Consider the following 14154-nt stretch of genomic DNA (forward strand, 5'->3'; position numbering starts at 1 on the left):
GGCTTGAACAATTTTCATTGAGTCTCTCCACCGCAAGGGAGTGGATGTCCAATTTTCTACTAACTGCAGGCCCATCAGTAATGCTTCAGCTTCCATCGTTGGAATGTCCAATCTTGACTGCTTGTACCTGCATGAAGCAAGAATGAAGCCCCAAATGATTCATGAAGAATAGCCCATGGGCCCCGTTGTCTCCATCAATGTGAAATGAAGTGTCCTTGTTGAGCTTCACACTGTTGGACGTGGATCAAGTCCATTTATGAACTTGGCGCCGGTGCACGATCCTCCCGAGCAATGGAGTTTGCGGCTATCGTTCGATGAGTGAGCAAGGGGATCTCGTTTTTACCTCAGGAAAATGCTTCAACACTCCCACCAGATAAACAAGCAAGAAACCATTATAATTCCTTGATGTTGATTAGAGCCTCGGCTTTTAGCAGCTTCCTCGTGTTAGTTATCAAGTCCACCCACACTTATCCAAAGTACCAATAGAAACAAAATGCAATGATGTTTTCTTTGTTGGAAATGGCATGGGGTTAGGATATAACCATTTTTAAATAAATAAATATGGTAATTAGGATTTTTTTTATAGAGATGAACAACTTCTGCTTTTCTCGATGCATGGCTAATTAGTCAGCAGTTTGTTACTTGAGATGATCAAGTGGATTATTAGTAGTTTCCAAACATATAAACAATGGCCATTATTACCACCTAGTTGTAGCATAGCTTCGACCAAGATTTTGTATTTGAGAAATTATTAAGAACAAATTTCAAAAGAATTGTATATATACGCAGATAGACAATTAAGCAAGCACAAGCTAAACTATTTAAAAATTGTTAAGGGTTAAATAGAAGAAAAAAAGTCTATTTTACTCCCCCGAAGAGAATGGGTTGTTCGCATAACCCCATGATTTTTTGGTTCACTTAACCCCCTAATCTTATTAATACCGTTCAAAAATCATCATAGGTGGTTTGCACAGGTGGTTTTGCTGACATGGCCGAGGTCAAAGTGGTTTGTTGACTAGTGGGCCACGTCACAGCGCATTTGGCTATCGTCTTCCTCAAGCACGCTACATATGTGCTCGCCTCCACCGCCGCCACGCTCTGCCTTCTCCCTCCTCGCCACCCCCAAACAACTGTGTCCCAAGCCTCCAACATCTCACGCTGGTCCTCTACACCAAAGGATTCGAGCCCCGATGCCCGGAGCCGACCCAATCGAGCTGTCTTCTCCAACTGCGGCCGTCGGACGCCGGCGACCGATTTGCCACGCACAAACGAGCCCCAACCTAGCGTTCACCTCCATTAGACTTGCGCCAAGCCTCTCCCAGTTTCCCCTCTCCTATAGAACTCGGACTCATGTTGTAACCATCGTCCATGCGAGCTAAGCATCGTCCGCCATGGCCAACGTTCTCCTCGTTCTGAGCCCCCCTTGTGTTGTTTTGCTGCCTGTCGTGCTTCCGTTGGTCCGTAGATTCCACACATCAGCCTAGTTTGCTCGGGTTTGGCTGTAACATCGATGTCGTCGTGGCTCTGCCGCCGCTCAGATCTGCTGCTTGCCTGCTTCTGGCCACCCCACAGCCTCCCGCGACCAACAATGGACGCGCACGAGCGCGGGCTACACCCTGATAATCTCCAACGCCGCTATCGTGGCCTCTGGTGGGACATGGCCATGATGTGATTTCGTCGACGGTTATCACCAGCTGTGCCGACATGGCATCATTTGTTTAGGACAATTAAGTTTAGCATGAAACACTGACATGTGGGGCCCCTCTGTTAATGATGCAGTTAGGGATAAATTAATCCCCTATTTTTCTTTGCGCAACCGAGATGTGGGCCCCATGTGTCAAGTTTGACTTGGCACAATCAGCGTTGACCGGGCCTAGTAGCCAGTGAGGTTGTCTAGCTGAGAGGGACCCACCCAGAGGTCAAATACCGCCTTTGACTATGTCCAAGGCAGCATCCTACCAAGGTAAACTAGTCAAAGATGTTATTTGACTGTTATGGGATAGTTGAGGGGGGGGGGGGGGGTAAGGGAACCGAAAAAACATCAGGGGTTATATGGACCACCAAGTTTATTCAGGATAATAAAATTGACTTTTTCTAAATAGAATTCACAAATAACAGTAACCACCAGTTGTTTCTGAAATTTAATTCGACTGCACTATATTTCTTTAAGGGAAAGACATTTAATCAAATGCAGATGAAATGTCGCATAATACTATGCCATCATCTCGCAAGCTACATGGATTTGAATCAGAGACCTAATTAAAAACTCATCAAGAATCCTTTCATCAGCTCCTTGGCCCTGAGCGACCAGATGTAGCACACTGCCAAGAGAAAAAGATTAATAAGATGTGATATTTTGGTCATGCTGCATGATATCATATTTAGAATTCAACCACATTTCATTCCTCTCCTAACATAGAGGAGCAAACATGAAATGTATGATCATCACTCAGAATATATCCCTGCAACAAAGCATCAACAAAATACATAGTATATTACTTGTAAAAGGGCAAACTTTGAGGCACAACACAAAATTGTGATATGTACAATATATCACTTTAAAAAGGTAAACTTTGAGATGCCGCAAAACGCCAGATGCCCATATGTTAAAATGACAAAAGGATAAATAGGAACAAATTCTACAAGAATGATGCATAATATTTGGATATATCAGTACTTTACTTGGCCACAATTAAGATTTGTAGATAGGCACCTGCATGATTCAAAGATCAAGCGATTTCCATTTTCAACAGCATAAATAGGGGGAGGGCATGTAATAATGGGAGGTGAAGATAACTCTAAGAATAAGGCGATGAATTCTACTTGAAACAAGAGTACATAGTTATTTCCTTCACCAATCACCACAAAATTTTAGCATGTTGTCTCGCCTGATTATAAAGCATTTTCACACCTGACTCCTTGATCATGTCATTCATGAATAAAAAATACATAAGTAACTCTCCGCTTCAGAAGTGTACTTGGCAATTTGCTGAACTGTAGTTGGCAATTTGCTATTTTTAAAATCATACGATATTATAATGAACTACAAAAGGTGAAACAAATGTTTGTCCTTATTTTCAGAACCCTACACTTGATAAAGTATAGGAAATAGGTACCCTCGACATAGGTTGTAGGGAAAGTGCGAAATCATTACTGTACCTCCTTTTTTGTTCATACATTCATATATGGCAATGTCCTTGTTGTTAGTTAACTATGCTTAAAGCAAAGTGCCTAAGATATGAATCAGATTACCTGAATTAGTAGCCGGAAGAACTCTGCCATGTACTATACAGCCTAAAGTACTAGGTTGGCACCTAAGAAATGGATATTTAGTGTCCATATTCCCTATCTATAGTAGAAGATAAAACGAAATCAAATCAAAGGTCCTGTATGTTGTAACGTGATGACAAAATAGACACATGGATCTTTGCTAAAAGTGTACCATGCTTCGCTTTCCTCCAGTGCAGTCTCCCTCTTTTCTCTTAACATCGCATGCTTCGCAATGGAGCAAACGACAGATTCCGAGTCCCCCTCGCCATGCATCGATGACAGGTGCAATTTGGTTGAGCGAGGCAAGTTTGCGCTCGATGACAAGGGCTTTGGCGGACACGCTGAAGCATTTCACGCCTATGATTCCACAGTTGCGAGCGTGGCGGCGAGCTAGTCAGGAAGAGCCAAGCATGGAATCTTGAGCTCCTCCTCAACTATTAGAAAGCCTTTTCAGTGAAGTACGTAAAATGATATCTAGAATGATAAAAGTGTCCATTAATAATAGACGTCAAGAGCATTAATTTTGCCAAGATGATACCCTCAAACTTTCTATAGATTAAAATCTACAAATATTCCTTCAAGTCAAAGAATCTGTTATATTAAATTTTCTCATGGAGAGCTCACCACATTTTCTTCCATACTTGCTTTGAAAAGCCGTTTAATATGTATTATACATCAGACTAAATAATTTTCTATGTTGAGCTTCCAAATCATCTCCTAAATTGAAAGCCTAGACAATATGTGAGATACTAAATGACCGAACTTCTCTGAACCTTGTACTCATACTTTTTTTCGAAAAGGGGGGGCTCCCCGGCCTTTGCATCAGAGTGATGCATACGACCATCTTATTAACCAAATAACAAAATGTGCCAACAAGGTTCCAAAGTCTCCAGCTTAAAGAAAGAAAAAAAGATAAATGCAGCTCACACAGAGCGAAAAGAGGCTAGACACACAAACTAGCCAGGGAAAGGTGTCACAACCGGCTGGCTAAAAATAGATAGGAAAACTAATTGCCCATCCTATTACATGACCGCCATCAAAACCGGTTGAAGATATCCCGAGCTACCATCTCCCAATGGATAGATCCAGTAACCAAATGCTCCCTGGCCTCCATCGGAGTGAGTAGCGACCACGAACGGATCAGTGCCATAGCTCGGAAAATAACCTACAAGAAATGAAACCGTGATGTTCTATTAAAAACCAAATCATTTCTGCAATTCCAGATAGTCCACAACAGAGCACAAACTCCAACCCAAATATGTCTTGCTAAGTCTGGCTCAACCCCATTAAGCCATGTCCCAAATAATGCATTGACCGAAGTCGGTGGAGTAATATTAAAAGCAATATGGACCGTCCGCCAAAGAACTTTGGCCAACGGGCAATCAAAGAATAAATGCTTAATCGTCTCATCCCGATCACAGAAACTACACCTAGTAGGTCCTGTCCAATTACGCTTGATCAAGTTTTCCTTTGTTAAAATAACTTGTTTATGGACAAACCACATAAACACTTTAATTTTTAAAGGAACTTTGACAACCCAAACATACTTGGAAGTTGGAATAACATTCGAATTAATAACATCAATATACATTGATTTGACTGTAAATACTCCAGAACTAGCCAACTTCCAGCGTAATACATCGGGTTGGTGAGAAAGTTGAACCTCCATCAGTCTCCTAACTAGATGGAGCCATTCTTCCCAACGATTGCCCGCTAGCGACCGTCTAAACTGAATATTAAGGGGGACAGATTGAAATACCATCGCCACGAACACCTCACGTCGTTGAGCAATCCGATATAAAGACGGATATTGAATGGCTAAAGGTGAGTCTCCAAGCCAAGTATCCTCCCAGAAACGTGTACTTGTACCATTTCCAATAACAAATCTCGTCCTATTGAACATTGATTGTTTGACTTTCATTAGTCCTTTCCAGAAAGGCGAATCAGTCGGCCTGACTGCGACCTGGGACAATGTTTTAGTCTGGAGGTACTTGTTGCGGAGGATCTGCGCCCACATGGCCTCAGTCCCGGAAGAAAGCTTCCACAACCACTTACTAAGAAGGCATCTGTTCTTAACTTCAAGATTTTCAATACCAAGGCCCCCTTGGTCTTTCGGTCTACAGATGATGTCCCATTTAGCAAGCCGGTATTTTCTTTTAAGTTCATCACCCTGCCAAAAGAAACATGACCGATAGAAGTCCAGTCGTTTCCTAACACCAACTGGGACCTCAAAGAACGATAAGAGAAACATAGGCATACTCGTGAGCACCGAATTAATCAATATCAAACGGCTTCCGTATGACATGAGCTTACCCTTCCAACAGCTCAGTTTTTTCTCAAATCGATCCTCGATGCACTTCCATTCTCTGTTTGTTAGCCTACGATGGTGTATCGGAATACCAAGGTATGAGAAGGGTAAACTCCCCAACTCGCACCCAAACAATTGCCTATAAGAATCCTGGTTGTCTTTGGCTCTACCAAAGCAGAACAACTCGCTCTTATGAAAGTTAATCTTTAACCCGGTCAATTGTTCAAAAAGGCATAACATTAGCTTCATATTTCTCGCCTTGGCCAAATCATGCTCCATAAAGATGATTGTATCATCTGCGTATTGAAGGATGGATACACCTCCATCAACGAGATGAAGTACCAAACCACCTACTTGACCATTCTCCTTAGCCCTTCCTATCAAAATTGCTAACATATCCACCACAATGTTAAACAGGATAGGGGACATCGGATCTCCTTGTCTGAGGCCTTTATGTGTCTGGAAGTAATGACCTATATCGTCATTCACTTTAATTCCCACACTCCCTTTTTGCGTAAAGGATTCGACCTGTCGGCGCCAGGCTTCATCAAAACCTTCCATACGCAATGCCTGTTGGAGGAATGGCCACTTAACCTTATCGTACGCTTTTTCAAAATCCACCTTAAAAATTACCCCATCTAATTTTTTGGAATGGATTTCATGGAGCGTTTCATGAAGAACAACCACCCCTTCAAGGACGTTCCTGTCTGGCATGAAAGCAGTTTGGGATTGTTGCACCACAGACTGTGCAATCTGTGTGAGCCTATTGGTCCCGGCCTTGGTGAAGATTTTGAAACTAACATTGAGGAGGCAGATCGGTCTGAACTGCTCAATCCTCACAGCATCCGCTTTCTTAGGGAGCAATGTGATAGTTCCAAAATTCAAGTGAAATAATTGAAGCTGTCCAGAGAATAGATCATGAAACATAGGTAGTAAATCCCCCTTAATAATGTGCCAGCACTTTTTATAGAACTCGGTCGGGAACCCATCCGGACCGGGAGCCTTATTGTTTTTCATTTGTGCAATAGCATGAAACACCTCCTTTTCTGAGAATGGGGCAACCAGGATATCATTATCAGCAGCAGACAATTGAGGCACGCCCTCAATCCTAGACTCATCGAGGGACACACAATTATCCTCCGGAGGTCCAAATAACTGTCTATAATACTCGGTAATGTAGGTTTTGAGATTATCCTGACCTAAAATAGTACCTTCATCCTGTTCAAGCTAAAAGATCCGCTTCTTTCTGTGCTTACCATTAGCAATGAGGTGAAAGAATTGAGTATTCGCGTCCCCTTGGACCACTTTGCAGACCTTAGCTCGCAAAGCCCACTTCAATTCTTCTTCGCGGAGAAGTTCTTTCAGCCTCTTCTCCGCCTCATTTTTGACCTGGAACTCAGGAGGCAGCAAAATCGCGGAATCGGCTTTTATGTCCAGGGCCTGTATAAGAGAGAGGAGCCTATCCTTCTCGATCTTATACACCCCACTGAGGTGCTTAGCCCAACCCCGTAAGAAACTTCTCAAATGCCTAATTTTATTCTGCCAGCGCTCGACCGCCGTCCTTCCTCCCATTCCCTTGGCCCATTCCCTGGCTATGAGGTCTAGGAACCCCTCGCGTTCGAACCAGGGCATCTCGAATGAGAACGTGTTTTTGTTTCCCATATGGTTCGGCTCCCCTGAGTCTACGAACAATGGTGTGTGATATGAAATTCCCCGCGTGAGAGCTTGCACCGTAACAAGAGGGAACTTCTGTTCCCACTCCACGCTAGTGAGAACTCGATCAAGCTTTTCATATGTCGGGTTTGGCAGAGCATTAGCCCAGGTAAACTTTCTACCAGAAAGCTCTATCTCCCTTAGATCCAAGATTTCAATAATGGTATTGAACATAAACGAACACCTGCCGTCAAAGTTATCATTATTTTTCTCCTCTCTCCTCCTAATGATATTGAAATCACCCCCGACCAAAATTAGAAGCTGTTCGGACCCACAGATCCGAACAAGGTCCGCCAGAAAGTCCGGTTTAAGCTCGGGTTGTGCAGCACCATAAACCGCCACCAAAGCCCAGTTGAACCCATCAAATTTAGACCTAACTCGAAACTTTACCGCAAAGTCGCCCATTACTACACTCCGGACTTCAAGGGAATCGCATCTCACACCCAGTAAGATACCGCCCGATCTACCTCGTGGCGGGAGGCAATGCCAGTCGAAATCAATACCACCCACAAGAGAGGATAGAAACCGCAGTGCAAAATTCTCTCTACCGGTTTCCGATAGAGCAATGAAATCTAACCGGTGTTCCAGAGAAGCCTCAGCAAGAAACCTTCTTTTAGCCAAGTCCTTCAGACCTCTGCTATTCCAAAAGATTCCTTTCATAATTCATCATGGAATTTTTTAGCAGTCCGAATCCTAGCACTCCAACGAACTGCAGAATTGGGATAAATCTTTCGTTTCCACTTACGCTTTGGCTTAGTGGGCTCTGTCACCCAATCCTCATAACCGGGTTGAACGGAACTAACAACTGCAACATCTAAGGGCACATCATCGTCCTCAGACTCCTGATTAGAAGGTGCTAGATCCGCACACAGATTATCTAGCACTCTAACCCCTAACGCATCAATCTCCTCATCATTCATGGGTTTAACCGCAGCAAGATTACGAATAGTCTCTAAGGCCCGCTCCGCCTCTAAATCTAACATATCATTCACCGAATTGGAGATTTCATTATCAGTGGCACCTAGTGAAACTCCTAATTGGTTTGCATTACTAATAATCTCCTCAGGAGGAAAATGCAATAAAGAATTAGATATGTTAACGGACGTATCAGAAGATATCGCAGCATCGTGAAGCTTGGCCGCCCTCATAGCGCACCGCTGCTGCATATCATCCACCTCCGGAAGGTCCAGAACGCGAGCACTCATCCGTCTCCCCGTCGAGACTGGGTCCGGGATCCCGCCAAAGGCAACAACCTCCTCTCTAGTGATCAGAGGAGGTGGCTGCGGGCTCCCAAGACCCTCGGACAAGTGCCTTGCGGGTAGGATAAGAGACGAGACAGCTGGGGCCACCTGCCCACTCCCTCCTCTTGCCCCACCCACCGGCTCAGAGCGAAGTGTTGAAGTCGCAGAAGGCGCGGTCCTCCTGACCACAGACGAGGAAGGGAGGTCTAGGGTCACCTGCCCCAGCCCCCCCTCCCCCAGCGCCACGGGAGACCCGGGTGCCACTGCCAGGACCTGAGGAAGAAGAGCCGAAGCCACCTGCCTCGGGCTCCCACTCCCAGCACTGGCTGGCCCCGACGCGACCGGCGTCTGTATAGGGAGGGGAGAGGTCAAGGACACCTGCCCTGACCCTCCTCCCCCAAGGCCCACCTCGAACGTAGAAGACATCACCGGAACCGCGTCAATCGGTGAAGCAAGGAAAATAGGAGCGACCTCCGGCTCCACTTCCCGAACTGCAACCCCCTCAAAGTCCAACAAAGGAAGCGTGTGTTCAAACACATCATCAGTCTCCACCCTATCACTCCAAAGTCTGGGAGGCGCAGAAGCAGGCGCAAAGGACCCAAAACGCAACGACGTCGTAGGCACCGAAGGTGACGGTGCTGGCTCAATCCTGGTCCCCTCCACAGGCAACTGAGCATCTGGGCGAGACCCGGTCGACCCCTCTCAAGTGGACTCGGTTGGCGCCCCCATGTTTCCTGCACCGCCGTCACTCTCGTGCATATCAACATCATCCCTAGTACCCTCCTCAGCAAACATCTCAACGTCCTCAAACTCTATGTCGAGCGGGAATACCTCTCCCCTATATGTCCAGTGTACCACATCAGGCACGAAATCAACATTCAGAACACTCACCAAGATCCGAGCCACTCCATGCGCCCGAGTGAAAGCCATATCCACTCTCTCCGTCTTCCCCACCATGATACCCATACTGGCCACAACTCGAACATCCTGCAAAGGCTTAGATGAGGCCCCAGAAAACCTCAACCAAACTTGTGTAAGCGGCTTTCCTTTAGGCTCCACCTTCCTCCACTCGTGAAACTCCAAAATACACTTAGTACCAGGAACTCTACACAAGCCAAAGCTCAGCAGTTTCAGCAAATCCTCCACAGAAGGGAAATCCACCTTGAAGACATTAGCTTCGAGGCTGACCAGCTCCCACTGGAAGTCACCCGATGCCAACTCCTGAAGCCTCCGGATAATCTGAGCCTCAGTCACCTCGCCCTGAGTTGCTTTCACAATCCCGGTAGTCAAGCACTATGTCTCCTCTGGAATCTCCCTCGCGGCCGGGGATTCGAAGAACAAAAGCTCCGCACAGTAAAGCCCATACATAGTCAGAGATGGAGCCTGGTCACGCACTAACGGGCATTCTCCCGAATCATGTGCTGGCTTGCCACACGAGTCACACAGCTCTGCCACGCACTCTGCAATAAAATGGCCCTTCTCACCGCACCGGTAATAGAGCATCCTTTCCTGCTTGCGCGCCCACTTGGACACCCTCTCTGAATCAGATCTGTCAGACGCCTCACCCACAGCCCCAGGCACAGGAACATCAACATTGGCCAGGGCCGTTACCACCTCCATCGCCTGACTAGTAAGATCAGTAGACTGAGCGTTATCTGTCTCAGCAGCGGTAGCCGCATGGTCAACAGCAGCCGGGGGAGGAGGCTGCCGACGATGCCTCCCACGGCCACCGCCCCGACCACCCCGATGTCCACGGTAGCCACCTCTCTGGTGGTGATCCGGACCGGATGCCCCCACGACAAAGCCACCAGGAGGCCCGAGGAACGGTCTCTCAGCAGACCCATCACTCTGCCAAGTATAGCCTCAGTCTCCACCGGTAGACGAGGAACCACGGTGCTGTCCGTCTCCATACGCATCAACACCATCATCACCCCACTGACCTCGGGGCGGCTCAAAAGACTCTCGAACTGTCGAATTTTGCCTAGTCTGCGAAGGCCCCGACCGATAATGAGCCGGCCTCGCGGCATAGTGCGGCAGTAGAGCAGCCCGAGGCGGAGCACCACCCGGGACCGGCACCACAGGTCTTGGGCCAGACCCGCCGCCACGACCCATGGAAGTAGCCACCGGAGGCGTTGGCCCCGGAGGCCGCGGCCCTATTGGGCCCCCTCTTCCCGCAGGTAGCACCGGCGGCCTGGCAGGCATTGGCCCCGTAGGTCGGGGACCAGCGGGTCCCCCTCTTCCCGCAGGTAACACCGGTGGCCTGGCCGCCGCAAGCACGGGCGGCTGCGTCCCTTGGTTGCCGCTAGCCCATCCCGAGGCCAGATTAGGGGCGGGAGCGCCTCGCCCGGCGCCGGCTACAACCAGCCCAGCACCGGCTGCGCTAAGCCCCGCGCCGGGGGCCCCTCGTCCAGCACTCCCAGGCGGCGGCACGACAGCCTCGGCCCTACTCGCGACCGCTTGGGACTTGGCCGCCGGCGGCCCACCTGCTCCTCGACCAGCCATCGCACGCAGTGGAGGAATCCGGCGAGCACGGCCAGGACCGCACGAAGGTAGAATAGGCGTCCCGCGCTGACGAACCCTAGGGGAAGATGCAAACACACACGCGCAGGAGGATTCAATCACGTCTGTGCATGCAGCGCTCGTGGCTATGCATGTGACGCCCGGTATGGCCTGGGCCTCATACCCAGCCATCTCCGGCCCAACTAGCAAAGCGTCAACGCAAGTTGAATCCGACCCAAACCGGCCCAGCAGCTGGTTCAAGCGCTCGCTGCGAGCCTCCCGGATCCCGCTCAGCAACCTTGACGGCACCACAGCCGCCATCGCCGGCAGCGATCCGGCTCTCAACTCGCGATCAGGCCTTCTCTTCTTGACCACCGCCCACGAATCCGGATGAATTAAATCGAAAAGCGTGAGGTTTGGAAAGCGTACCTTAGGTATGGGGCCCTTCCAGGGCCTGACCACCTTCGCCGCCGTTCTCCGGTGAACGACACGGCGCACCATCTCCTTCCTCTCGTCCGGATGTAGCCCGACCCGCGCCGGATCCTCCACCGGCAATACCGAGTCTACGGTTGTGGCCACATCATCCTCGGCATAACATGCATGAAATAAATCTAAAATCAAATCCGATGGAGTAGGTGACGTCGGTGAACCCCCTGGATCCTCTCAGTCCCCGTCGGCATCCTCGTCGTCCGAGTCCAGAAGAGCCCAGAAACGGCCGCCGACGCCTACCCGGTCCGCCGCCACGAGGCGACGCGCCTCGGTGCTCGCCTCCACCATCGCCTGGGGAGTCGCCCTCATCCCAAGAAAGTCAAGGCACCTTGTACTCATACTATAGTAAAAAAAATTGCGCATGTGATAAATTTTGACATTCACTGGTGAGGAAACGATAACAAAAACTGCTTCTACATACCTTGACATATGGGAGCAAAAGCATCCAAACACAAACAACGGGCACCTTCAGCGAGTAGAGCATGCTGCTTGTGGCCAGGGGAAGTGAAGAAACTTCACCATCATACAACAATGTCGATGTACACCAACCAAGCATGAGAGGTGTTTGCTCTAGGTCCATCTCTTTTGTAAATCTGAACTTGAGTTGAATTGTTGCTCTTGGTCACTAAGAGGCAAGATCCTTGGTGGGAGATTGGATATGTGGGTCAGAACTTGGTCTCGAACATGGTGTTGGGATGCTATGGACGTAGTCAGGGCACAGCTGGTAAAAAGTCATGGAGGAATCATCTGCCGAGTCCTTGTCCTATAGACCAATGATTATTAGTAAAAAGTATATTTCAACAACTCATTTTTTAGTGTTAGATACATACTGCAGTAAGAAAAAATATACATAGTGTTGAGTATAATGTTTATTAGGAAAGACGAGATAGACTAGGATTTGTTCTGATTGTACTCCTATATATATGCCCACGAGGCTCAAGCAATACAACAACTATTCCACCAAACCCCTCTCCCTTCTCACATGGTATCTTATCGCAAGTCGATCCTAAACCCTAGCCGCCGTCGCTTCTGCACCTGCGTGCCGCCCCTGGGGCGGTCGGCCTACATGGGTTTTTTCGCTCTCTCGCCGGTCGTTTTGATCGGCGTTTTTTCTTTGGTTTTTCGATCTAATCTTGATCGGTTTGCGTCGCCAGCCGCTGCCGTCAACCCCCGTGCACCTCTACTCCGACCCGGGCGCGACCAGCCAGCCTCTCCTCCGACCCGGCGGCCACGCACGTCGAGGCGGCCTATCCGGGCCAGCCGCCGTCCGTGCGTTGGTCCGGCCGTCACCGCCCTGCTCTGACCGGGACACGTGCATCGTCCCGACCCGGCGGCCTCGCGCCATGTGACGGACAATCATAGCCGTCGCTCGCGCGCCGGCCCGCCCATCGATCCACGTCACCAGCCTCCACCACGTCTGCACAGCAGCCCGGCGGTCTACCTCGCCGGCCTCGTTCTCGGCTGCGTTGGGACGGCTGCGTCAGGCTCATCGGTTGCCTCAACTCGGACGCCACTGCTCCATTGGTTGCTCAGGCCTCGCTGCCCGGGCACCGGCGCTGCTTTGGCAGCCCAGGTGCCGGTGCCGACAAGCTCGTCCATGACGTCCCACGGCGTCCGTCGTCGCTGGCTTCATCTCGGACTCCGCCGCCACCACGCCTCCACTGAGCGGCGTCCCGACCTCGCGCGCGATTGGATTGATTACCCACCCGCCGCCAAGATCCGTCTCATCTATGCCGTGCAATCGACCTGGCCCGTCGGTTGCGCGCGCCTCCGTAGGCCCCATGAAGACTGTCCCGAGTTCAGCGCGCCCCTCTACCGATCGAGCAACGGGCTGCCGCTGCATCACCCCTTCAGGCCGCAGCGCCGCCGCCCCGTGGTTCTTCTCCCGACTGCACCGACCCGCGTCACCGTTGCGTCGCCCCTTCAAGCCGTAGTGTCGCGGCCCGCGGTGCACCACCGCCCAGGGGCCGTCCGCTCCAGGCCGTCCCCATGGCTGCACCGACCCTTGTGTCGCCGCTGCGTCGCCCCGTTGGGCTGTAGCGAGCATGGCACGCGGTCCATGCCGCCGTCCCGAGGCCGTCCCCGCGGTTGCACAGACCCGCGTTCCGCCGCTGCGTCGCCCCTTCAGGCTGTAGCACTGTCGCCCGCAGTCCCTGCGACTGCCCCGAGGTCTTCCGCTGTCGCCCTGACCTGCCCGCCGCTGCTGCGTCGCCCCTTCGGGCCGTAGCGCCGCGGCCCGCGGTCCACTCCGCTGTCACCGTGCGTCGCCCTCCCGTGGTATGCGTTGCATCGTCTTCCTTGGCGCGGGAACGCCACCGTCCGCGCCGGTCTTCGTCACGCTATCAGGGTTCTTCGCCTACTTCGAGCATCGCCGCCACACTTCTAACCTAGCCGCCGCCGCCGTCAGGCCACCACTGCCGCTCTTCTTCAGCCGCCGCCGCCGCCGCTACCCCCGTAGCCGCCGCAGCCGCCCGTCCACCCCCTTCGTCTACGTCCAGCACCAGCCCGTCGCCAGCGTCGCCGTCATCTACCCGGACCGCTTCATCTACTCCGACAACCGCGGGCGACATTGGCCTCAGGCCGATTGGCACCGCAACCATCGTCGAGTCCTTCTCTGCTTGCCTCTCCAACTTC

The sequence above is a fragment of the Triticum urartu genome, chromosome 7 (genome assembly GCF_003073215.2).
Source record: "Triticum urartu cultivar G1812 chromosome 7, Tu2.1, whole genome shotgun sequence".
NCBI lineage: Eukaryota > Viridiplantae > Streptophyta > Magnoliopsida > Poales > Poaceae > Triticum > Triticum urartu.